Source organism: Schistocerca nitens, chromosome 2, assembly GCF_023898315.1.
Source record: "Schistocerca nitens isolate TAMUIC-IGC-003100 chromosome 2, iqSchNite1.1, whole genome shotgun sequence".
Taxonomy (NCBI): domain Eukaryota; kingdom Metazoa; phylum Arthropoda; class Insecta; order Orthoptera; family Acrididae; genus Schistocerca; species Schistocerca nitens.
This window is the reverse complement of record NC_064615.1, coordinates 890,276,405-890,300,744: the sequence shown is the minus strand read 5'-3', so window position 1 is coordinate 890,300,744 and position 24,340 is coordinate 890,276,405. Positions and strand designations below refer to the sequence as shown.

Genomic DNA, 24,340 nt, shown 5'->3' with positions numbered 1-24,340 from the left:
TCAAAACAAAATAAATAAATCTCCACCCAAAGTGAAATAAAAAAATATTTTCACATTTTCCACACTTAGCCATTTAAACATGTTTTGTCCCTGCAGACTGACACTTTTCAAGCCATTTTATGGACTTTTTATTGAAGCCATGAAGAAAATATAAAGATAGTGAACCGTAAATTAAAGTTTCAAACTTCGTCTTTCTAATTCTATATCTGAACATTTTTTTCTAGAATTTTGAAAGTCAAATGTTTTTCCAAAAAAGAAAAATATCTGACTTCCAAAACTCATTACTTTTAATGTTTGAAAGAAATAAGTGTGTACAAAAGAACATATTTTATTGGAAGAAAACATGCATACAAGAAAAATTCAGTACATAAGTCGGGCTTATATATATATATATATATATATATATATATATATACACACACACACTCCTGGAAATTGAAATAAGATCACCGTGAATTCATTGTCCCAGGAAGGGGAAACTTTATTGACACATTCCTGGGGTCAGATACATCACATGATCACACTGACAGAACCACAGGCACATAGACACAGGCAACAGAGCATGCACAATGTCGGCACTAGTACAGTGTATATCCACCTTTCGCAGCAATGCAGGCTGCTATTCTCCCATGGAGACGATCGTAGAGATGCTGGATGTAGTCCTGTGGAATGGCTTGCCATGCCATTTCCACCTGGCGCCTCAGTTGGACCAGCGTTCGTGCTGGACGTGCAGACCGCGTGAGACGACACTTCATCCAGTCCCAAACATGCTCAATGGGGGACAGATCGGGAGATCTTGCTGGCCAGGGTAGTTGACTTACACCTTCTAGAGCACGTTGGGTGGCACGGGATACATGCGGACGTGCATTGTCCTGTTGGAACAGCAAGTTCCCTTGCCGGTCTAGGAATGGTAGAACGATGGGTTCGATGACGGTTTGGATGTACCGTGCACTATTCAGTGTCCCCTCGACGATCACCAGTGGTGTACGGCCAGTGTAGGAGATCGCTCCCCACACCATGATGCCGGGTGTTGGCCCTGTGTGCCTCGGTCGTATGCAGTCCTGATTGTGGCGCTCACCTGCACGGCGCCAAACACGCATACGACCATCATTGGCACCAAGGCAGAAGCGACTCTCATCGCTGAAGACGACACGTCTCCATTCGTCCCTCCATTCACGCCTGTCGCGACACCGCTGGAGGCGGGCTGCACGATGTTGGGGCGTGAGCGGAAGACGGCCTAACGGTGTGCGGGACCGTAGCCCAGCTTCATGGAGACGGTTGCGAATGGTCCTCGCCGATACCCCAGGAGCAACAGTGTCCCTAATTTGCTGGGAAGTGCCGGTGCGGTCCCCTACGGCACTGCGTAGGATCCTACGGTCTTGGCGTGCATCCGTGCGTCGCTGTGGTCCGGTCCCAGGTCGACGGGCACGTGCACCTTCCGCCGACCACTGGCGACAACATCGATGTACTGTGGAGACCTCACGCCCCACGTGTTGAGCAATTCGGCGGTACGTCCACCCGGCCTCCCGCATGCCCACTATACGCCCTCGCTCAAAGTCCGTCAACTGCACATACGGTTCACGTCCACGCTGTCGCGGCATGCTACCAGTGTTAAAGACTGCGATGGAGCTCCGTATGCCATGGCAAACTGGCTGACACTGACGGCGGCGGTGCACAAATGCTGCGCAGCTAGCGCCATTCGACGGCCAACACCGCGGTTCCTGGTGTGTCCGCTGTGCTGTGTGTGTGATCATTGCTTGTACAGCCCTCTCGCAGTGTCCGGAGCAAGTATGGTGGGTCTGACACACCGGTGTCAATGTGTTCTTTTTTCCATTTCCAGGAGTGTATAAGAAATACTGCAAAATATTAAAGACTGTAATATGGATGTCAAAGCAAATATATTACAAGGAAAAGAGAGTCATATCAGATAAAATAAAGACAATATGGGATATAGTGAAGGAGGAGACCGGTAGAACCAGACATGAAAAGGAACAAATAGCAGTAAGAGTAAATGATACATTGGTGACTGATGTGTATAGTGTTGCAGAACTTTTTAACAAGCATTTTATAACTGTTACTGACAAGATGGGGTTGTCAGGTTCGGTAGATGCTGCTATGGAATACCTCAGACCAGACATTTCAAGTAACTTCCATAATATGAATTTGACCCTCACTACCCCAACAGAAATAATGTCCATCATAAAATCTTTAAAATCAAAAACATCTAGTGGGTATGATGAAATATCAACAAAGTTAATTAAAGAATGTGGTTCTGAGCTAAGTAACATATTAAGCTATCTGTGTAACCAGTCGTTTATCAGTGGAATATTTCCTGAATGGCTGAAATATGCTGAAGTTAAGCCACTGTTTAAGAAGGGAGGTAAAGAAATAGCATCAAATTTCCGTCCAATTTCACTGTTGCCAGCATTCTCAAAAATTTTAGAAAAAGTAATGTACAGTCGTCTTTATAACCACCTTATCTCAAATAACATACTGTCAAAGTCACAGTTTGGATTTCTAAAAGGTTATGATATTGAGAAGGCTATCTACACTTACAGTGAAAATGTGCTTAATTCATTAGACAAAAAATTGCAGGCAACTGGTATATTTTGTGACCTGTCAAAGGCATTTGACTGTGTAAATCACAATATCCTTTTAAGTAAATTAGAATATTATAGTGTAACAGGAAATGCCGCAAAATGGTTCAAATCTTATATCTCTGGCAGGAAAGAAAGGGTGTTATTAGGAAAGAGACATGTATCAAGCTATCAGGCATCATCCAACTGGGAACTAATTACATGTGGGGTCCCACAAGGTTCCATTTTGGGGCCCTTACTTTTTCTTGTTTATATCAATGACCTTTCATCAGTAACATTACCAGATGCCAAGTTCGTTTTGTTTGCCGATGATACAAACATTACAATAAATAGCAAATCAAGTGTAGTCTTAGCAAGATCAGCTAATAAAATATTTGTGGACATTAATCACTGGTTCCTAGCCCATTCTTTGTCATTAAACTTTGAAAAAACACACTACAAGCAGTTCAGAACTTGTAAGGGGTGTCCCACGAGTATATGTCTAACATACAATGACAAGAAGATAGAAGAAGTGGACAGTGTTAAATTCTTGGGATTACAGCTTGATAATAAATTCAACTGGGAGAAGCACACCACAGAACTGCTGAAGCGTCTTAACAAATCTCTGTTTGCAATGCGAATTTTGTCAGACATAGGGGATATAAAAATGAAAAAGCTGGCATACTATGCTTACTTTCATTCCATAATGTCATATGGGATTATTTTTTTGGGTAATTCATCAAGCCAAGTTAAAGTTTTCCGGGCACAAAAGCATGCAGTAAGAGTTATATGTGGTGTGAACTCAAGAACATCTTGCAGAAGCCTGTTTAGGGAACTAGGGATACTAACTACTGCTTCCCAAAATATTTATTCCTTAATGAAATTTGTCATTAAAAATATATCACTTTTTCAAACCAACAGCTCAATTCATGGAATCAATACTAGAAATAAGAAAAATCTTCACAAGGATTTAAAGTCACTTAGTCTTGTACAAAAAGGTGTGCATTATTCAGGAACACACATTTTCAATAACTTACCAGCAGCCATAAAAAGCTTAACAACCAATGAAACTCAGTTTAAGAGAAGCCTAAAGGATTAATTGGTGGCCAACTCCTACTCCATTGATGAATTTCTCAGTAAAACCAACTGATTTGTATATAAGTACAATATAACTTCTGCACCATTTCAGTGCAGTAATGTGTTCATTGTAAATAAGTGTTATAGTAGTTCTATTACACGTTCATTACCTTATAAATAAATAAAAAACTTTTTTATTTTAAATTCAGTGCATTAGTATTTGTAAAATGACTCTTTCATATAGTGTTCATTAAAAAATGATGATCATTCCACTTGGGACCTGTGGAATGGTACATTAGCTTATTTGTTTTAGTTGTAAATATTTGTCATGTATTGTTGTTTTTCTGACATGTTCCACATCCTGGAAGACCTCCTCACTACGGATCAATTGGAATGAAAGTAAATCTAATCTAATCTAAAAAAATATTTGATTATTCCCCAATAAAATGTCCAAGTACTTTTAATGAGTTGAGGTCCTCAGATAATAGTAAGACTTTTGGTAGGAGATGGGGAGCCATGTCCTACAGTAACATTCTAAAGCCTTAAATCTGTTAGATATAAGAAAGAGTTGAGGGAGGGCTGGCAGTTAGTTGTTCTGTTAACTGATGAAGCGCACTAACAGTTGCAAAACTTTTGCGATGAGATGAGGGTACCAAAGCCTTGAATCTGTTAGTATATTAAGAATTTGAGAGAATGATAGCTGTCAGTTGATTAGTCGGCTGACTTTGCCAGTTCTTCAGTGACATAACAAGCAGATGAGACTAACAACAGTTACAAGAAGTCAGTTTTCTGGAAATATGTTGAGAAGTGACATATCTGACTCAGCATGTGATGAGATCACCTTCACAATGACCGCAATGATGTAAAGTTCTTGGCTAATTTGAATGAAGAGTTTCAAAATCTAGTGTACACCAATGAACTAGAACAACTTGTGTTCTCCAATTTTCTGAAGTCCATCTATCTAACTGGCTGAGCAACAGAACCATACTTTCCCAACATTTAACCCTTTGGCTGCTGCAGCTGCACATCTGGCTGGCCATGTCAAGCATACCCTTGAGGTCACCTAATTCATTTACCTGCACTAATAGCCATCTCTGCGGACTGCTGTCTGTGCCTGAGCTCTTCACTTGGCCGACCTCACCCTATGCTGGGTATATGGCACCAGGGCGGTCACAACTCACTGGCAGTCTCAGTGTGATCACTGACATTAAAAATAAGCACAGTGTATCTGGATGCTTATTCCATAGCTTTGAATCTGGAGATGAAGTGCTTGACTGACACAATGTACACTGAAACTGTTTATGCTGCTGACATGTAACTCCTCACCAAAGGCTTTCTTTCAGTTCTGCCAAAAGATGGCTGCGAGTGTAGAAGTGTGTGATTCTAACTTGAGAAATAGTTATAGTTATGCTGTTAAAAAGAGAGTTTGTAAGAATTGTAACACTGAAATTACAACGCTAAAAGAACGAATTGCGAGCTTACAATTCATAGTCAGTTCCTTAAGAAGCGATATTGACTCACTCAAGAAAGAAAACCGGGATCTACGATCGAAGCCAACACTAAGTGAAGTGATGCAAGACAAAAGTAATATATTGTCCGAGTGGGTAAAAGTGTTGCACAGAAATAGTGTTCCAACTACAAAAAGAACAACAAAGTCTGCTAAAACTGTCACATTTTCGGAAAAAAACAAATATCATGTTTTGCAAACAAGTGACTGTGATAACGACTCTCCAAATGATCGTGAACTTGAAAAAGTCAGTGAACTGAAAATGAATAGTGTTTTTTTCAAATAATGTCAACAACAAACACAGATCATCAGGGAAAAAGAGTAATGTACTATTACTAACAGACAGTCATGGCAGAAATCTATCCAGCATGCTCCGTGAGAAAAATTGCGACATAGCTGTGACTAGTGTAGTGAAACCGGGAGCGGGATGTAAAAATGTTGTAGACATTAACTCTCAAACGAAATTAATGCAAGATAATGACTTTATCGTCTGTATAATGGGTTCAAACGATGTGGCAAAAAATGAAGCAGAGGTTTGCGTGAAAACGCTGCAGAATTTTTTACAAGCTAATAAATGCAGAAACACAGTAGTTGCCACACTTCCTCATAGGCATGATCTGATTTATAGTTCGTGTGTAAACAAAGAAATTCGGAAAACAAACATTAAAATAAGGAAACTGTGTTCTCAATACGGTAAGTGCGATGTACTGGACATAAGCAAGCTGCATCGAAATCTGCACACGAAGCATGGAATGCATTTAAACTATGAAGGGAAAAAGTTTGTTTGTGATCGTGTTAGTGAAATAATTAAAGACAGGCTTGTAAGGAATAGAACAATCTATCAGCTTCCTGAACATCCTTCCAACAACAGCGAGGAAAACAAAATAAACAAGAAAGAAGAACAAAAATACAACACTGCTGACGTTCCTAATTTAAACTAGAGGTATGTGATGCTGTAAATATGATTCCCAATTACCAAATCGTGAATACCTTCGAACTAAAAATTTATCACCATAATGTGCAATCCCTGCGTAATAAGATCGATGAAATTAACGTACCATTAACACATGAACTTAATGATATCTCAGTGTTATGCACTTCTGAGCACTGGCTTAACCCAGAATTAATCCAGAATACGAAAATAAACAAATTTGTCTTGGCTGCTTACTACTGCAGGAAAAACAGCAAGCAGGGTGGGGTAGCAATCTTCACAAAGGATAATGTAGATTTTATTCCACTACCTGACTTAACTAGGGCAAATGTCGAAAAGGATTATGAAATTGCAGCTATAAAAATTACTCAGTTCAACCTGGTTATTGCTACAGTTTACCAATCACCATCCGGGAATTTTGAACTTTTCTTAAACAAAATGGAGTCATTGCTAAATAAAGTAAATAAAATGGATTGTGAATTGATAATCTGTGGTGACTTCAATATTGACTTCCTCACGAATAGTGGAAATAGCGAGACCATTTTGAACCTTGCAACGTCCTACAACTTAAAAGCTGAAGTAAAAGCTGCTACCCGAGTATCAGAAACTTGACAAACAGCTCTTGATCTGTTTCTAGTCAAGAAGAGTTTACACAACACCTATCTGAAAATTTTCAATGCAGGTTTTAGTGATCATCTTGCTCAAATATTAAGCATAAAAGTACAAGACAGTATTATTAACAACATGTCTTTCAGAACAGCATATCGAAGTTATAATCAGCATAATGTAAACTACTTCAACAACTTATTACAGAAAGAAGTAGCCAACACATTTAACAACTTTTTCACAGGTGTTGCAGATAATATGTTACAATCAAACTTTAAGAGCACCCACGCAAATGAGTATAAAATAAGTGCATGTAGAGGATCAATGTACATCAGTTCTGTTTCACAAGATGAAGTAGCTAAAGCAATAAAAGGACTAAAAAATTCCAAATCGGCAGGTATTGATGGTATACCTGCAACAATGTTAAAGAAGAGCGCATCAAACCTAATTGAAGTACTCACACACTTATGCGACTGCTCACTTCAGGCAGGCACTTTCCCCGATGTGTTGAAAACATCAAAAGTTATTCCTGTATATAAAAAAGGGGATAAAGACAATGTAAACAACTACAGACCCATCACAATTTCCTCCTGCATCTTTAAAGTACTGGAAAAAGTTATGTATGAGAAACTTACGAAATTTATAAATAAAAACAGCATCCTATGTAATGAACAACATGGATTCAGAAACAAGAGGTCAACGACAACTGCTGTCTATGAGTGCATCAATTCCATCCTAAACCTGATGGACAAAAAACAGGAAACAATAGGAGTCTTTATTGACTTGTCAAAAGCTTTTGACATGGTGGACCATAAAATTCTGCTATCAAAGCTAGAAAGATATGGTATTCGAGGTCTGTCCAACAAGTGGATCAGTTCCTTCCTGACTAATCGTATGCAGGCAGTGTGTATCAAGCACACAAATATTGAACTAAAAACTGTATCTAATCACTTATCTGACTATAGACAAATTAAATGTGGTGTACCCCAAGGATCAGTATTGGGACCCCTTCTGTTTCTTCTGTACATAAACGATCTAAGCTTAAATCTTGATGCACACAAAACAATCATATTTGCAGATGACACCACGATTCTACTAAAAGGAGACGACAATGAACAGTTACAGCAGACAGTAAACACGGTCACGAAACAACTTAGCAGCTGGGCACAGAGTAATCAGCTTGTAATAAACAGTAAGAAAACCATTGCTCTAAAATTCCACAATGTTCCTAACAAGGACATGTTTATCCCATCGGTCTCTATCAATGACGAACCAGTTGGTAACAATACTGAAACCAAATTTTTAGGACTTTGGCTGCAGAGTAACATCAGATGGAATAAGCATATTGAATATCTCAATGCAGAACTGAGCAAAACATGTTACCTTCTTTGTTCATTAAAATCATGCTGTAGTGAGAAAACAGTATTGAATGCATATCATGCGTACTTTCATTCTCGTCTTAGATATGGGGTCACCTTCTGGGGAAACTCTAAAACAGCTAATAGCACTTTTAAACTACAAAAAAGGGCCATTAGAATCTTGTTTGGGTGCAAGCCTAGAGACTCTTGTAAACCCCTGTTTAAGAAATCTGGTATTCCTCCATTACCATGTGTATACATTATGGAAACCCTTTTGTTCCTTAAATTAAATGTAATAGGCAAGGACCGGAGACTGCAAAAAAACTGTGATATACATGAGCACTTTACCAGACAAAACAGAAACTTACATATGACTCAAATCAGCACAGCACTGTGCCAAAAAGGTACTTTTCACATGGGAGTTAAGCTTTATAACAAACTTCCTGAAAACATAAAAGCTATCACTGAGGTCAATACATTTGGAAAATCTCTTAAGTCATATTTACAGCATCACTGCTTTTACTGCATTGAACAATATTTAAATGTATGAAATGTGTTATATAAATACTTACGTGTAAAGTGTATTATTGTAACCTTAAATATGTATGCCTTGTAATGACTTTCAGCCTGTATATTTATAACTTGACTTGTCCAATGTCTTATGCATAAGCTGCTATGTAGACAACAGGACCAATAAAAAATACAATACAATACAATACAGTTGTAATTAGTTCTTGTGAAACACCATAAGGTCTCTGCATACATCAGAGTTTTATTTGACATATTGATACTTAAGATACTTAATTATCAGCTTTTTGTATGTAACTTATGATGTAAATACTGGAGAATCCATAACGATCAGTCACGTTCATCTGTACTTGCGCAATAATTCGCCCGCAAACAACTATTGAGGGAAGTGTTTTGATGTCGAGACACACTTTTGAAGCTAATCACTATATTTTGAGCTCATTAACCCAATAAATTATCCCCAGGGAAACTTCCAAACCAAAAAGTCAATGTTTTTAAATTCTTTTTATACGGGACACAATTGTAATTATAAAATAGAAATAAATGACGACGTATAAATTTTGTTTCAGAATTCGATAGGGACATACTAACGTTTCTACACTACCTAATTAAACATCACCTTTAATTCCTAATGACTTTTTGTGCATCAGAAAACTCAACTGACCATTGTCTAATGAAGTTAACCATCATTTTTTATTTGTCTCACTAAAATTCAAAAATGGCTTACCCAATTTGGATGATTTTTTTTTTTATGCATTCATAATTATTAAGGCAAGATTTGTTTGAAAGAAAAGTTTGAAAAAGTTAAAAGTTACCTGTAAAATTGGAAAATTCTAGAAATACTGAAAGAGGTTTTTTCTATGGGATTTTCACAAATGAAACAATTGATATGAATAATTCTTTTTTCATTTTGTTCATTATGGTACTGGACTTGAAGTATGCAGTCTGTGTTTGTTGGCACAGACTGGATGTTTCACATGTTCGTACATAAGGTGCTTGTCAGCACAGTAACTCACCTGTACAGGCTCTTTAAGGTCAGATAATTCTGTGTTTTTATTTAGTTTTATTTTTATTCATTTATATGCACTGTTATATTTCCCATTCTTCCTTCTCATACGAGCTTTGAACCGGCAATGGTGAAGTTATTTTTGTACATTTTTATTTTTTAAATTTTTAAATAATTTTTTCAGATGTAAGGGATGAATTTCATCTTTCAGATGTACCAACTTGGCTTAAGTTCTTCTGTGTGAGATATGCTACAACACACTAGCATATATTGCATATTTTGCATTCATATTTTGTTTCTTGGCACACATTCTGTTTTGAGCAGACTGCACATCTATGCCATAGTCTGCATTTCTTGGACTGATCACTTGGAATGGCATTTGGAAAGTGCCTTCCAGTAAAGCACAAATGATTCTCATGATCAGAGCATCGTCTTTTCTTATGTATTCTTTGTTCAGTAGCAAATTTTTCCACAAGTTTTGTACCAGACATAAATGGAAATCTGCTAATGGTATTTTTCTGCCTGTAACTGATCTATGAAGAGTGCGAGCATACGAAACACAATGGTGCACAGCATCAAAAAAATCTTTTTGTATAATTTTAACACATTTACGCACAATTCCAACTGAGCTTAAAAGCATGTCAGAGTGGTCTTCTGCGTCCATACTTGCATTGTAGTCGACAACAAGTTGAGGCCTCATTACTTTCACACCAGTTGTCCTGTTTTCTTTCCTGTGTAACACATTTCTGTGGTGCTACAGGTAGTCAACATCAACATTTCACTCTTGTCCCAGCACTTGATGGCAAGCATTGTGTCAGTTGATATAAATTCAACTTTTCCTCATTTCAATTTCTTCTGTAGCTTCAGCAAATTGCGCCTCCTGCTACATACAGTACCGCAGGCCGCTATCCTATGGTTTTGCAACCAGAGGAACAAGTCTGGACTTGTATACCAATTGTCAACATACAGAGTATGTCCACGTTCACAGTATGGCTTCATTAATGTTGCTGTTATACTGCTGGATTTCCACAAATTATGGACTTCAATTTCTGTTGTTGTTCCTGTGTATACAGTGAAATCCAAGACATATCCCGTTTTACAGTAGCACAACATAAATGGCTTGATTCCAAATCTACTTCATTTCAAAGGAATAAATTGTTCAGAAGATAAGTGATCTTTAAACAACAATAAGTTCTCATCAACAAGGGCATTTTGTATGGATTAAACACACTGTGGAATGCCATACGAACTGCATCAATTATTTTCCTAATTTTAAACAAATGGTCACCTCCACGATTGGCTAAACCACACACACACACACACACACAGGCAGACTGCAGATGATCACATGGACCAGCTAGCATGAATGTCAAACAGCAACAGTGAAATCCGACTGAAATACTGCTGAAAGGTAAACAACGCCACAGAAGCAGAATACAGATGATCACATGAACCAGCTAGCACGAAAGTCAAACAGCAAATTGCTGGAAATGCTGCTGACTGGCTATAGATGTCTGCAGGACCATAAGTAGTGGAACTGGCTGATGGTAAAAGCCGTCACTGGGATTAAGGTACCGGCCAGGCCGAGATGACGAATGTCGTCTTCAGCACCCATGGGAAATACCACTGCAGTGCACTAAAATGCAACATTCTCAAAAGGAACATAAATTTGCCAAAAATTGGAGTGCTCAGAGGTACATCTCTGGACCAATTTTCCCATATTCTCAACTTTTTAACACAGGCCAAGAGAAGCCAAATACCAATGAAGCAATACAGTTCCTTAAAACCAGTATCTTTCCAGTTGGACAGTCGAGAGTGAACTGAGTCTGAAGTATTTGCCATGGTGAAAGTGTAAAATCACTTTGTTTTAAGTGCTATAAATTTCATCAGATCTTCTGATTGAAGTATCATGAAAAATCAGGTGCTAGTTGGCAATTATGTACTGAGGATGAGTTATCAAATACATGCAGTGCTGGACTGAAATCACACTTTTGCCAATAAAATCACTACAGTCACTGAAGATGCTACACTCACGGTCACTGTCACTCCTTGTGAGTATATACAGCATCTCTTCTTCAGTGCACCCACGCCAATGTGCTCCCTAAAAATCCTGATGAATAGACAGAAAGCTAAACCACACACACACACAGGCAGACTGCAGATGATCACATGGACCAGCTAGCATGAATGTCAAACAGCAACAGTGAAATCCGACAGAAATACTGCTGAAAGCTAAACAACGCCACAGAAGCAGAATACAGATGATCACATGAACCAGCTAGCACGAAAGTCAAACAGCAAATTGCTGGAAATGCTGCTGACTGGCTATAGATGTCTGCAGGACCATAAGTAGTGGAACTGGCTGATGGTAAAAGCCGTCACTGGGATTAAGGTACCGGCGAGGCCGAGATGACGAATGTCGTCTTCAGCACCCATGGGAAATACCACTGCAGTGGCTAACGACATCTGCAGCCCTTGCAAAATGGTGGGGTGTGGCAGGATTTCCCATCTGCAGCACTCAAAGGGTTAATCAAGTAACACCTGTAACACCATGAACTGCATTTATGCATTGACAGGATATTACTTCTCCATAGTCTCTGACACTGACACAGAGCAAGCAATGCATTACCCTTTGGGATCTCTTGCCTCCACACAACTGAGGTTTCCTACCAATATAAGCTGTCTTTATTCCCTCGATTCCATTCATAGTTCCTTTCCTGTTTAAGCACCTCAAGTTTCTGGTAATACATGACACTAAACAAGGTCAAACTTCTCAAGTGGTTAGTTCTAACTGGAGAGCCACCGTTTCGGACATAGTCAGCTTTATCTGGTTTGATCTTAAGTATCAAGTGGAAACAACATGTACTTAAAAATGGGAGAGGGGGCAAATAGAGGGGAGTAAATGTGTCAGACACTTCCAACATATTTTTTGGGTAGAGCTGCACTTGGGTTATCAAATTGTATTAAAGATGAGCAACCAGATAGTAATCAATAAAACCCTCCAGTAGACTTTTCCATTCATGACAGTTTTCAGTTACACATGCATTCACATTACCCCTGCATGTTTTCTAATTTTACGTGCTCAAATTCTGACAGATTGTCATCTCTGGCTTTTCTTGCCTCTTCAAACCAGGGAAGAATTTCCTTCATCCATGTATCATATATTCAACTGCTTACATATCCTGGTCACCTGCATTTTGTTTTCACAATTATGTTTTTGACTCCACTCTGTTTCCTCATACATTTGTTTGTTCTCCTGTTTCCCCTTGTAATTCCTGACAAATATTGCACCATGCCTCATAGAGCAACCCACAATTTTTAAATGGTTTTCACAATTAAAAGTTTATACTACATGAGCATATCTTAACTGACACATCAAATACATCAAAAGATTAAATTTGAAAAATATATTTAGTTTACCAAAAGCACTTCATATTATTTCAAATACATCAAAAGCTTAAATTTGAAAAATATATTTAATTTACCAAAAGAACTTCATATCCTTTTATTTCTTTTGCTGTCGTAACCGAAAGACATCACAGAGTTTTATTTTCACATAGTTAATTTGCATTATTTTCTTCCCAATAGGTTAGGTCACACAGCATCTTTATGGTACACGGTCGAGTCACATTCATGTGAACACTGCCTATTGTGGCGATAACAGTTCTGAATGTATCACAGAATGTAACTGTGTCATCCGAAGCAGCACCTCCTCGAATCTTAACTGAGCTAGAACTGACCACCTTGTGCAACTGCTAAGACTGACGACACTCTAATCCATTTCCCCTAAATTTACAATGTCCAGAAGTTAACTGGAGCCAGGAATACTTACTTTTCTTCAAACTGGCTGAACACTACATTCACACATGCAAGGAATTAACCCAAAACTATAACATTACTAATAATCACACATTAGCTCAAATCAATACCCGTCCTTTTTCCCCCTAAGGTAAGTCTTTCCGCTCCCGGGATTGGAATGACTCCTTACCCTCTCCCTTAAAACCCACATCCTTTCATCTTTCCCTCTCCTTCCCTCTTTCCTGATGAGGCAACAGTTTGTTTTGCGAAAGCTTGAATTTTGTGTGTATGTTTGTGTTTGTTTGTGTGTCTATCGACCTGCCAGCGCCTTCGTTCGGTAAGTCACCTCATCTTTGTTTTTATATATATATATATATAAAAACAAAGATGATGTGACTTACCAAATGAAAGTGCTGGCAGGTCGACAGACACACAAACGAACACAAACATACACACAAATTTCAAGCTTTCGCAACAAACTGTTGCCTCATCAGGAAAGAGGGAAGGAGAGGGAAAGACGAAAGGATGTGGGTTTTAAGGGAGAGGGTAAGGAGTCATTCCAATCCCGGGAGCGGAAAGACTTACCTTAGGGGGATAAAAGGACGGGTATACACTCGCGCACACACACACATATCCATCCACACATATACAGACACAAGCAGACATATCCTTGGTCTTCAAATATGTCTGCTTGTGTCTGTATATGTGTGGATGGATATGTGTGTGTGTGCGAGTGTATACCCGTCCTTTTATCCCCCTAAGGTAAGTCTTTCCGCTCCCGGGATTGGAATGACTCCTTACCCTCTCCCTTAAAACCCACATCCTTTCGTCTTTCCCTCTCCTTCCCTCTTTCCTGATGAGGCAACAGTTTGTTGCGAAAGCTTGAATTTTGTGTGTATGTTTGTGTTCGTTTGTGTGTCTGTCGACCTGCCAGCACTTTCATTTGGTAAGTCACATCATCTTTGTTTTTAGATGTATATCAAGCATAATTTATTCAGGTATGGTACTCTTTGAAAGAGTCAGGTGTGCAGAGGCCCACATTACACTGCATACGCCACCATCATGTTTCTTTTCTTGCTCTTTTCTCGGTTTCTTTTTTTCTCCTTATCTGCACACACTTTACAGCACCTCTGCTTCATTTTGTTTACATGCTGTAGCTGGGATCTTTTCTGGGAACTGTCGTTAAATCACTCTGTGCACACTTGGTGTTGGTCCATCTTGTGAATCCTGAAGCCACTCCACACCACCATGAGTTGCTAGTGCTCTCTAATGGTAGCCTTCACACTGAAGCCTTAAATCCTTTACTAACTTCATGGGTTGTTAAATAGAAGAAAATGCTTGACTATCAAACTACTGTAAATATGCATAACCACCTTAATTAACAAAAACTATTCCAGCACACCAGGATAGAACTGATATAAAGCTATGAAACACCAATCTGAACTGGGTGGAAGATGTCTTTAATCGAAAGAAAGTGATTAAATGAGGCCATTAAATGCTGGATAAGAATGCACTTTGCTGGAGCCATTTAAAATCAGTTTTCATTGTTTATCTGAGTGGTTATAAATTAGCTGCATATTCATGTAGATCCAGTAAGGATAAAGGAGCTGTCACATTCAAAAAAAGGAATATAAACACAAAAATGTAGAAATAAGTAAATTCTCTGTAGATCATGATACAGAAGCATGTGCTTGTGAGTTAATATTTGGAAATGTAACTCTTGTGATTGATACAGTATATAGGTCTCTACTGGATAACTGGGGAATTTTCATGAAAAATCATGATGGCTTATTGTGTGTCTCTCATACAGAGGGAAGGCATCATTATTAAGTGGTAATATTAATGCAAATTTCTTGAAGGAATCTGACAGAAAAAGTTATCTAGAGGTGCTGGTAGTCACTTATAATTTGTTATTAGTTATAAACTTCCCTACTCTAGCTGCCCAAGATAGTAGCACACTTATCTATAATTTATTCGTACAGCAAGTGCAAGTTAGAGATATACATGCCAGTCCTGTGGTAAAGTGAATGTCACATCACAAAGTACAGTTAGTTTCATTATAGAACTAACATCTGTACAGTTAAGAAATGCTCAAAGAAAAGAGTGAGACTGATCGATGCAAAACTACTGTAGATTTTAAAGGAAGCTTAAAAAGTGATGACAGATGTAGGGATTACAATTTGCCTAATTCTAGCTCCAAATTCAACATATTTCGTCATGAGCTTGTATCCACTTTTGAAAGTCATCTTCCTAAAAAGCTCACTATATGTAATAATGGGAAGTTATTAAAGAAACCTTCAGCCACTACAGGAATAAGAATCTGTTCACAACAAAAAACTAACTTGCAGAAAATAACCAGCGCAAGTAATGATCCTGAAATAGTTTCATATTATTAACAGGACCGTAACATATTAAGAAAAGTTGTAAAAACAACCAGGAGTATGAATATCTTGCCTGAAATTGAGACTGATAGGACATTAAATCCTTAATCTTCCTTCTTTTCTACTTTTTCCCAAACAGGGTTAGAAGTTGCCGCTGCTTTGGGGCATCAACTCTGCTTGACTTAGGAGATAATATATTGATAGAACTGCACTGCTACAAGATAGAGTCCAATGTAGGGAAAGTGGGGCAATTTAGTGCTGATTTCAGCCTGTGCTCAGTCTCATAACCATTCTTCAGCAGGAAATGGTGAATAACCTGTCAATCAGCTGACCTCTTGCACAGTCGCCCCATGCTCCAAACAAGTGTCTTCAGTAGAAGCCCACTAAAGTGTATATTGGCAGGGGAAACTGGGTGTAATACTGCCAGTTGACAGTATTTGAATAGCAATACAGTGGACTGCATGTGTATGTAGTGATATTCGAGTCTCATGCTGCAGATGTTCCTACATTCTGAACTTAGGCATATATTGGAAGGCAGCCTGTATCTTGCCAGAATGAGTGCAGGTATGCAGTTTTGGGCATGTATGTGATGCTGCAAAAATACATATGTAGACTACCTTGTAATGTTTTGGTGAGAGGAGAGTGCAAAGATATCTTGTCTTTAGTGGTTGAGTAATTTTCATTGTTTTGCATCTCCTTGAGAGTATTGAAGTTAAGGGCACTCTGCCCAGGATGAAATTCATACGATGAATGGTATTTTGCGATATGTAACCAATTTCTGCTAGGCCATTTTCACAGTATTTTCTTATCCACAGATGCATAAAGTTACCACTTCTACTTCTACCACTGCCATATCATCACCACCACCACCATCACTGTTTTTTGAAATGTGGTAAAAAACTTTTATTTGCCCATTTTCCATCTCTGAGGCTGGCTATGTGTTTTGTCTACATCCATTTCATTTCATTACGATCATAATTATATCTTCCACTCCAGTATGTTGTCTGCTCTGTTTGTTTCATATCTTCCCTAGTTCTTCCCATCATGTCTCCCTCCACAGCTTGTTGAGCAAGTCCATGTCTTTGATAATACATACCAATTGTAAACTTTCTGTTCCACACACATTGATAACTTAGTTTCACAAACTTTATTCAGTTTATAAAGTGTGCTCCCAGCCAGCTTTGTGCTTCTGTTTACATCTTTTTCCATCCTTTTTGTAATTGCCTTCAAATGACCAGTGTACAAAAATGTATATATATATTTGAATGAATCATCACCATCATCATCAATATCATGAGCCATTTGATATCTCTTGCAAGATAAGGCCCTATTCTAGAGTTTCCATCCACTATTGCCTTCTGCTATAGACAGCCATGTTGCTTCTGCATATTTTCTAATGTTATGTATCCATCTCTTATTAGGTGATTGTCTTGCTCCTTTCTTATATCTTGAACTCAGTCATTTACTCACTTGGCTAAATTAATAAATAGATCATTAAATGGTGTACATTACATATACATATGTGACATACTACTGAATAACTCTTTGAATACATTATACTATTGCCTACACCTAGTTTTATGCTGTAAAATGAATAACAGTGGGTCATCATATTGCGTAAGTGGCTTGCAGTTTATAGGAATTTTACATTTACATTGTTCATTTGCGAAAGAAGAAAAAATGCTACAGCACAAAACATTATTTGTGATCAATATTATTGTTTTATATTTCAATAATTTAATGTATGCATAGCTGCTTTGAAAAACTGAACTGTATCATACTCTACCACCTGAGTCTGCATATTTCTGTGCTTATTTACTGGCTCAGATTCAAGCAGTGACCAATATTAGGATGTGGTAGACATATATGCAGATAACTTTATCCCTGTTGATAGCTCTCTTTCTATTCTTGTCTTGCGTCAGATTACAAAATTCTCTTGCTAAATGTTGTCATTGTATTTTATTTACGTTAAAAAAAACATTTGGCAGTTCCTGCTCTAAATGTGTTGGTCAGGAGAGCAAGCTAGCATAGAGCAGATGAACTTGCTTTGTGGTTCAAATGGCTCTGAGCACTGTGCGACTTAACTTCTGAGGTCATCAGTCGCCTAGAACTTAGAACTACCGTATTTACTCGAATTTAAGCCACACTCGAATCTAAGCCGCACCTGAAAAATGAGACTCGAAATCAAGGAAAAAAAAATTCCCGAATCTAAGCCGCACATGAACTTTGAGACTCGAAATTCAAGGGGAGAGAAAAGTTTTAGGCTGCACCTCCAAATCGAAACAAAGTTGGTCCATTGTAATATGAGACACAATTTAGGTCAAATGAATGACGATACAGCTATAGTAGTTTGGTTTGAGTCGCAAGCTTAGCAGTTAAGCTTTACCAGGTAGCCATTGCTATGCGTCAGGCGCTCCGTCTGTATTTATACGGGTACCCTTACTTTTTCACGTGCTTCGTCTGGTTTGAATTGATTGCTTATTTTTCTTTGATCTGATAAGTGCCGTTCTCTTTGTTATAGGTGTTAACGTCACTCAAAGCTGAAAATGCATTACTGTAATGTGTCATGCATTGTTTGTCGCATTCTGATAATGAGTGTTTACGACCTGTCGCCGCTCGCGGCATGGCTTGCATTTGTGCGCGCTACCGCTGCTTAAAAAAAGAGAGAGGAATCGTCTCATTAGCGAAGCAATGGCAAGAGACTGCTATTTGTTGTTACTTACACTGCTGCTTTCTTTGATAATGATCAACAAGAACCAAATAATAGACTGCGTATGATAGAAGATCTTCTGAACGAGAGTTTAGTGAAAATTTTTCTCCGTTTGAAAATCTTTGCAGACGCCTCTTTAGTACATTACATTCTGCACAGAAATTAGAGTCATCTTAGATTTAAAAATCTAATCAATTGCCGTGCTTCATTTCTGACTGTATCACTATTCAGCATAAGAATAATATGAATATAAACATGACATGATATGTATATTCTTCCGCGTTTGCTGTTGTCTCGCTCTAGTTTCGTAGTTTATTAGGCAGACAGGATTTAAATGAGATAGCAGCAAACACGAAAGAATACATGGCAAAATGTTTATATTCGTATTATTATTATTATTATTATTATGGTGAAGAGAACACTGCATGTGATTCACAATTCATAAAAGTTCCTATTAGCAACCATCTCTTCTCACAGGTAGGAAAAAATTCAGAACGCAGAGTTGGCCATATTGAAAAACATCCCAAACAGTCTTGCCAGTCGGATTTTTGTAGTGCATTGAAATGCTGCTACATTCGAAGATGAACAATACGGAATTTGTATTTAGTTCGTTGAATAATGTATGAAAATGCAGTGTTCAAAACTCAGGGCGGAGAAAAAAAGCTCATCTTCCACCTTTTTTTTTTTTTTTTGCCTGTGAAGCGCTACGTATATTCGACGACAGAAGTTAGTTGTGGCGGCACATACCAACATTTTTCAGAACTTCCGCTTTGCACTCGATTCTAAGCCACAGGCGGCTTTTTGGATTACAAGAACCAGAAAAAACGTGCGGCTTAGATTTGAGTAAATACGGTAATTAAACCTAACGAACCTAAGGACATCACACACATCCATGCCTGAGGCAGGATTCGAACCTGCGACCGTAGCGGTCACGCGGTTCCAGACTGAAGCGCCTAGAACTGCGCAGCCACACCGGCTGGCTGAACTTGCTTTCTGGGAGGAAGTTCTGTTGGACTGCATTTAATAGACAACATGTTGCCCGACGTCTCCCAATTTCTTCTTCCATCTTCCCACCTGTTCAGATGATAGAACTGAGCCCGAGCTTGTGCTCTGTCTCTAAAGACCTCGATGTCAATGGAACATTAAGCCCAACCCTTGTTCTTTGCTTCAGATGGTAGAGCTGAAGTAACTTAAATTTACAAATCTGTTCAAGTTGCTTCCCTTCCACTGTAATGTTATGACTTTCTTCCCTCTTGTTTATAACCTTAGTTTTTGGTTATCCAACATTGACCTGCATTTCTTCTTTAACTCTTTCAGTCAGATATTGATGTTACATTGGAGGGTTTCTTCACTAGAGGCTCCTATTGCCAGATTGTGTGCAGAATGCAAGCTGGTGAATATAACTGGTTTCATCTGGTAATTTCCAGTGGTCACATTTTTCAGCTTTTTTGATACATTATCCACTCAAGCTGTTTTACAAAACAGAGAGACTGATGTTTTAAGAAAGAAAATATGGTCCAAACAGGTGTAATATATTTACTGTCCATGCTATTAGCTAATTTTGACTGTTAAGCAATTTTCAGGCATTTATGACGAGCTTCAAGCTTCACATCACATTTGACTAAATAGCCAGTACATATGTAAAGGCACACATCACTTATGATAACTGCTTGAAAATGACTTAGGAGTCAAAATTAGCTATTATCGTAGACAATAAATATAATACTGCCTGCTTGGGCCATGTTTACTTTCTTAAGATCTGTACAAAGTCTGGCCGACTTCACTTTCCTCTGTGAAATTATAACCTCTAAAAATTTTCCTGACTCTTGCACTTGAAATTCCATAACCCAGTGACATTAGTGGCTATCACTGGAAATCATGTGGCATTCATTCATTTGTTTAACAATGAAAATAATTATTGATAATATAATGTAAATGGATAGATAAAAAAGTCTACTCACCAGGTGTGGCAGGGGAACAAATATACAAAAGGGTTTAACTTTTACAAGCTTCGGAGCTGGTGGCACCTTCTTCTGGCAGAAGTGTTGAAGGAGAAGGAAGAGGGGTGAAGGAAAAGGACTAGAGAGGTTTAGGGAAAGGGGTGCAGTTCAGAAAAGTCACCTAGATCCCCATTTCAAGGGAAACTTGCTGGACAGGATGAGAAAGAAAGACTGATGTTGGGGACTGCACTGGACAAGATTTGAAAACTTGAGAGCTTAAAGGTGGAAGACAGGGTAATATGCAAGGCAGAGATTATTACTAAAACACAGTGCACAAGTTAATAAGAGTGAAAAGCTAAGCGCATTGTGTGTAACAGAGGTGGAAGGGGGACGGCGAAAAATGACGAGTCAGAAAATGAAAGATGTAGAAAAGTAAAATGGAGTGAAGAAAGGACACTGGACTGTTAACATTCTCACAGAAGGAACACTGAACAGCAGATGCTTTCAGTGCACATTGTTCAATCCCTTAGTCAATGGCGTAATGTAGGAGGGGTCACGTGGTGCATTGGACGTGGCTGCGCAGGGGCTCAAGCGAAGGCGTATTGCTCTCTCGCTCTCCGGTACCTGAACCACTAACACACTCATCTCCTGTTCTCCCAAGCCACTATTTGCATTTTGGTTTTAGCGGCCACCTCTCCACTTCTCTTAAGTACTACAAATATATACCCTATTAATAAACCCCTTTGGGGGTCATTCTGGCAATAAATATTTTTTTCTTTTTAATTGACCATCCTGATCCAGATATGTCCAATTTGTGACTGCGTATGCCACCTTTTACATAGCTCCCTTAACTAGATTTTTTAAGTCCTGCTGTTTGGTTGGGACTGTTCCAGTTTGATAATGATGTGGTCTTTGCATGCGGGTGAGTTTTCCTTTGTGTTCAGGTTATTAGTAAGATATTAAAATTTACAAATATACAAGAATGAAAATAGTGCAACCTAGAGTAAAATAGTATTTTGGCAACTGAAATTTGCACTGTGTCACTGTCATGATTGCAAATCAAATTTATATGAAACTAGTTATAAGTACAGTTAATAATGTCGTCTGGATTATTTCGTCCAAAATTTATTGCTGGTTGCCTCATGTGTTCAGATGATGTATTTTTTCATCCTGAATTTTTTTCCATAAAATTTATAATGGAATGTGCCTTATGAGATGCAGATATTTTTGTATTTCATTTTTTAGATACTTTGCTTCAGTTGTTTTTTAACTAAGAGATGTTCTGTTTACCCTCTTTCAGAACAAATACGAGAAGAGCAGGTAGCTTTGAGAGATGAAATAGGGAAGACAACAGACAGAGGGGGGGGGGGGGGGGGCAATAAGGCAAGGCCCAGCAGAAGTCCTTGTATAACAACTGCATTACTAATTTTAATTCTTGCAAGGAGAAAACTTAGAAATGCAGGAAATGAAGAGGCAGGCATAAAGGAGAACAGGCACATAGAAGTGGGAATGATAGCGAGTGCAAAGTGGTGAAGCCGAAGAGAAATACAAAGCATTAGAAATGTACATTAATATGCAAAATATAGTTGCAGTTTAGGGGAAAATTTAATAAAACTTTTAAAAAATTAGAAAAAATTGTATGATTATCTAGACCTAACATGACAACCCAGTAGCAAGCAAAGAAGAGAAGACTGAAAGGTGGAAGGACTCCTGTGTAGAAGAAGGGTAAAAGAATGGACCTAAGCAGCTGGCAGATTCCATGTTCCTAGATTTCTGAAAAGCATTGGACACAGGGTCCCACTGCAACAAAGGTCTGAGCATACGGAATAGGTTCCCACACACTTGAGTGGCTCGAAGAGTTCTTAAGAAATAGAACCCTGCACACTGTCGGTGGCACCAAAAGTTCAACAGAGACAAGGTTATTTTCTGGAGTGCTCCAGAGAAGTGTGATAAGACTGCTCGTATTCTCTATATGTGTAAATTATCTAAAAACCAAGATGATGTGACTTACCAAACGAAAGCGCTGGCACGTCGATAGACACACAAACAAACACAAATATACACACAAAATTCTAGCTTTCGCAACCAACAGTTGCTTCGTCAGGAAAGAGGAAAGAAGAGGGAAAGACGAAAGGATGTGGGTTTTAAAGGAGAGGGTAAGGAGTCATTCCAATCCCGGGAGCGGAAAGACTTACCTTAGGGGGAAAAAAGGACAGGTATACACTCGCACACACACACACACACACACACACACACACACACACACACACATATCCATCCACACATAGACAGACACAAGCAGACATATTAAAAGGCAAAGAGTTTGGGCAGAGATGTCAGTCGAGGAGGAAGTGCAGAGGCAAAGATGTTGTTGGATGATGGGTGAGGTATGAGTGGTGGCAACTTGAAATTAGTGGAGATTGAGGCCTGGTGGATAACGGGAAGAGAGGATATATTGAAGAGCAAGTTCCCATCTCCGGAGTTCGGATAGGTTGGTGTTAATGGGAAGTATCCAGATAACCCGGACGGTGTAACACTGTGCCAAGATGTGCTGGCCGTGCACCAAGGCATGTTTGCCACAGGGTGATCCTCATTACCAACAAACACTGTCTGCCTGTGTCCATTCATGCGAATGGACAGTTTGTTGCTGGTCATTGCCACATAGAATGCATCACAGTGTAGGCAGGTCAGTTGGTAAATCATGTGGGTGCTTTCACACGTGGCTCTGCCTTTGATCGTGTACACCTTCCGGGTTACAGGACTGGAGTAGGTGGTGGTGGAAGGGTGCATGGGACAGGTTTTACACCGGGGGCGGTTACAAGGGTAGGAGCCCGAGGGTAGGGAAGAAGGTTTGGGGATTTCATAGGGATGAACTAAGAGGTTACGAAGGTTAGGTGGACGGCGGAAAGACACTCTTGGTGGAGTGGGGAGGATTTCATGAAGGATGGATCTCATTTCAGGGCAGGATTTGAGGAAGTCGTATCCCTGCTGGAGAGCCACATTCAGAGTCTGATCCAGTCCCGGAAAGTATCCTGTTACAAGTAGGGCACTTTTGTGGTTCTTCTATGGGAGTTTCTGGGTTTGAGAGGATGAGGAAGTGACTCTGGTTATTTGCTTCTGTACCAGGTCGGGAGGGTAGTTGCGGGATGCGAAAGCTGTTGTCAGGTTGTTGGTGTAATGCTTCAGGGATTCCGGACTGGAGCAGATTCATTTGCCATGAAGACCTAGGCTGTAGGGAAGGGACCGTTTGATGTGGAATGGGTGGCAGCTGTCATAATGGAGGTACTGTTGCTTGTTGGTGGGTTTGATGTGGACGGACGTGTGAAGCTGGCCATTGGACAGGTGGAGGTCAACGTCAAGGAAAGTGGCATGGGATTTGGAGTAGGACCAGGTGAATCTGATGGAACCAAAGGAGTTGAGGTTGGAGAGGAAATTCTGGAGTTCTTCAGTGTGAGTCCAGATCATGAAGATGTCATCAATAAATCTGTACCAAACTTTGGGTTGGCAGGCCTGGGTAACCAAGAAGGCTTCCTCTAGGCAACCCATGAATAGGTTGGCGTACAAGGGGGCCATCCTGGTACCCATGGCTGTTCCCTTTAATTGTTGGTATGTCTGGCTTTCAAAAGTGAAGAAGTTGTGGGTCAGGATGAAGCTGGCTAAGGTAATGAGGAAAGAGGTTTTAGGTAGGGTGGCAGGTGATTGGCGTGAAAGGAAGTGCTCCATTGAAGCGAGGCCCTGGACGTGTGGGATATTTGTGTACAAGGAAGTGGCATCAATGGTTTTAAGGATGGTTTCCGGGGGTAACAGATTGGGTAAGGATTCCAGGCGCTCGAGAAAGTGGTTGGTGTCTTTGATGAAGGATGGGAGACTGCATGTAATGGGTTGAAGGTGTTGATCTACGTAGGCAGAGATACGTTCTGTG

The 24,340-nt window shown here is 39.3% G+C and overlaps 1 protein-coding gene across 1 annotated transcript in view; it reads left to right on the top strand.

The window, feature by feature from the left end:
• LOC126237202 (NFX1-type zinc finger-containing protein 1-like) overlaps positions 1–24,340 on the top strand; it is a 399,723-nt gene that overhangs the window by 294,562 nt on the left and 80,821 nt on the right. The window lies entirely within an intron of this gene.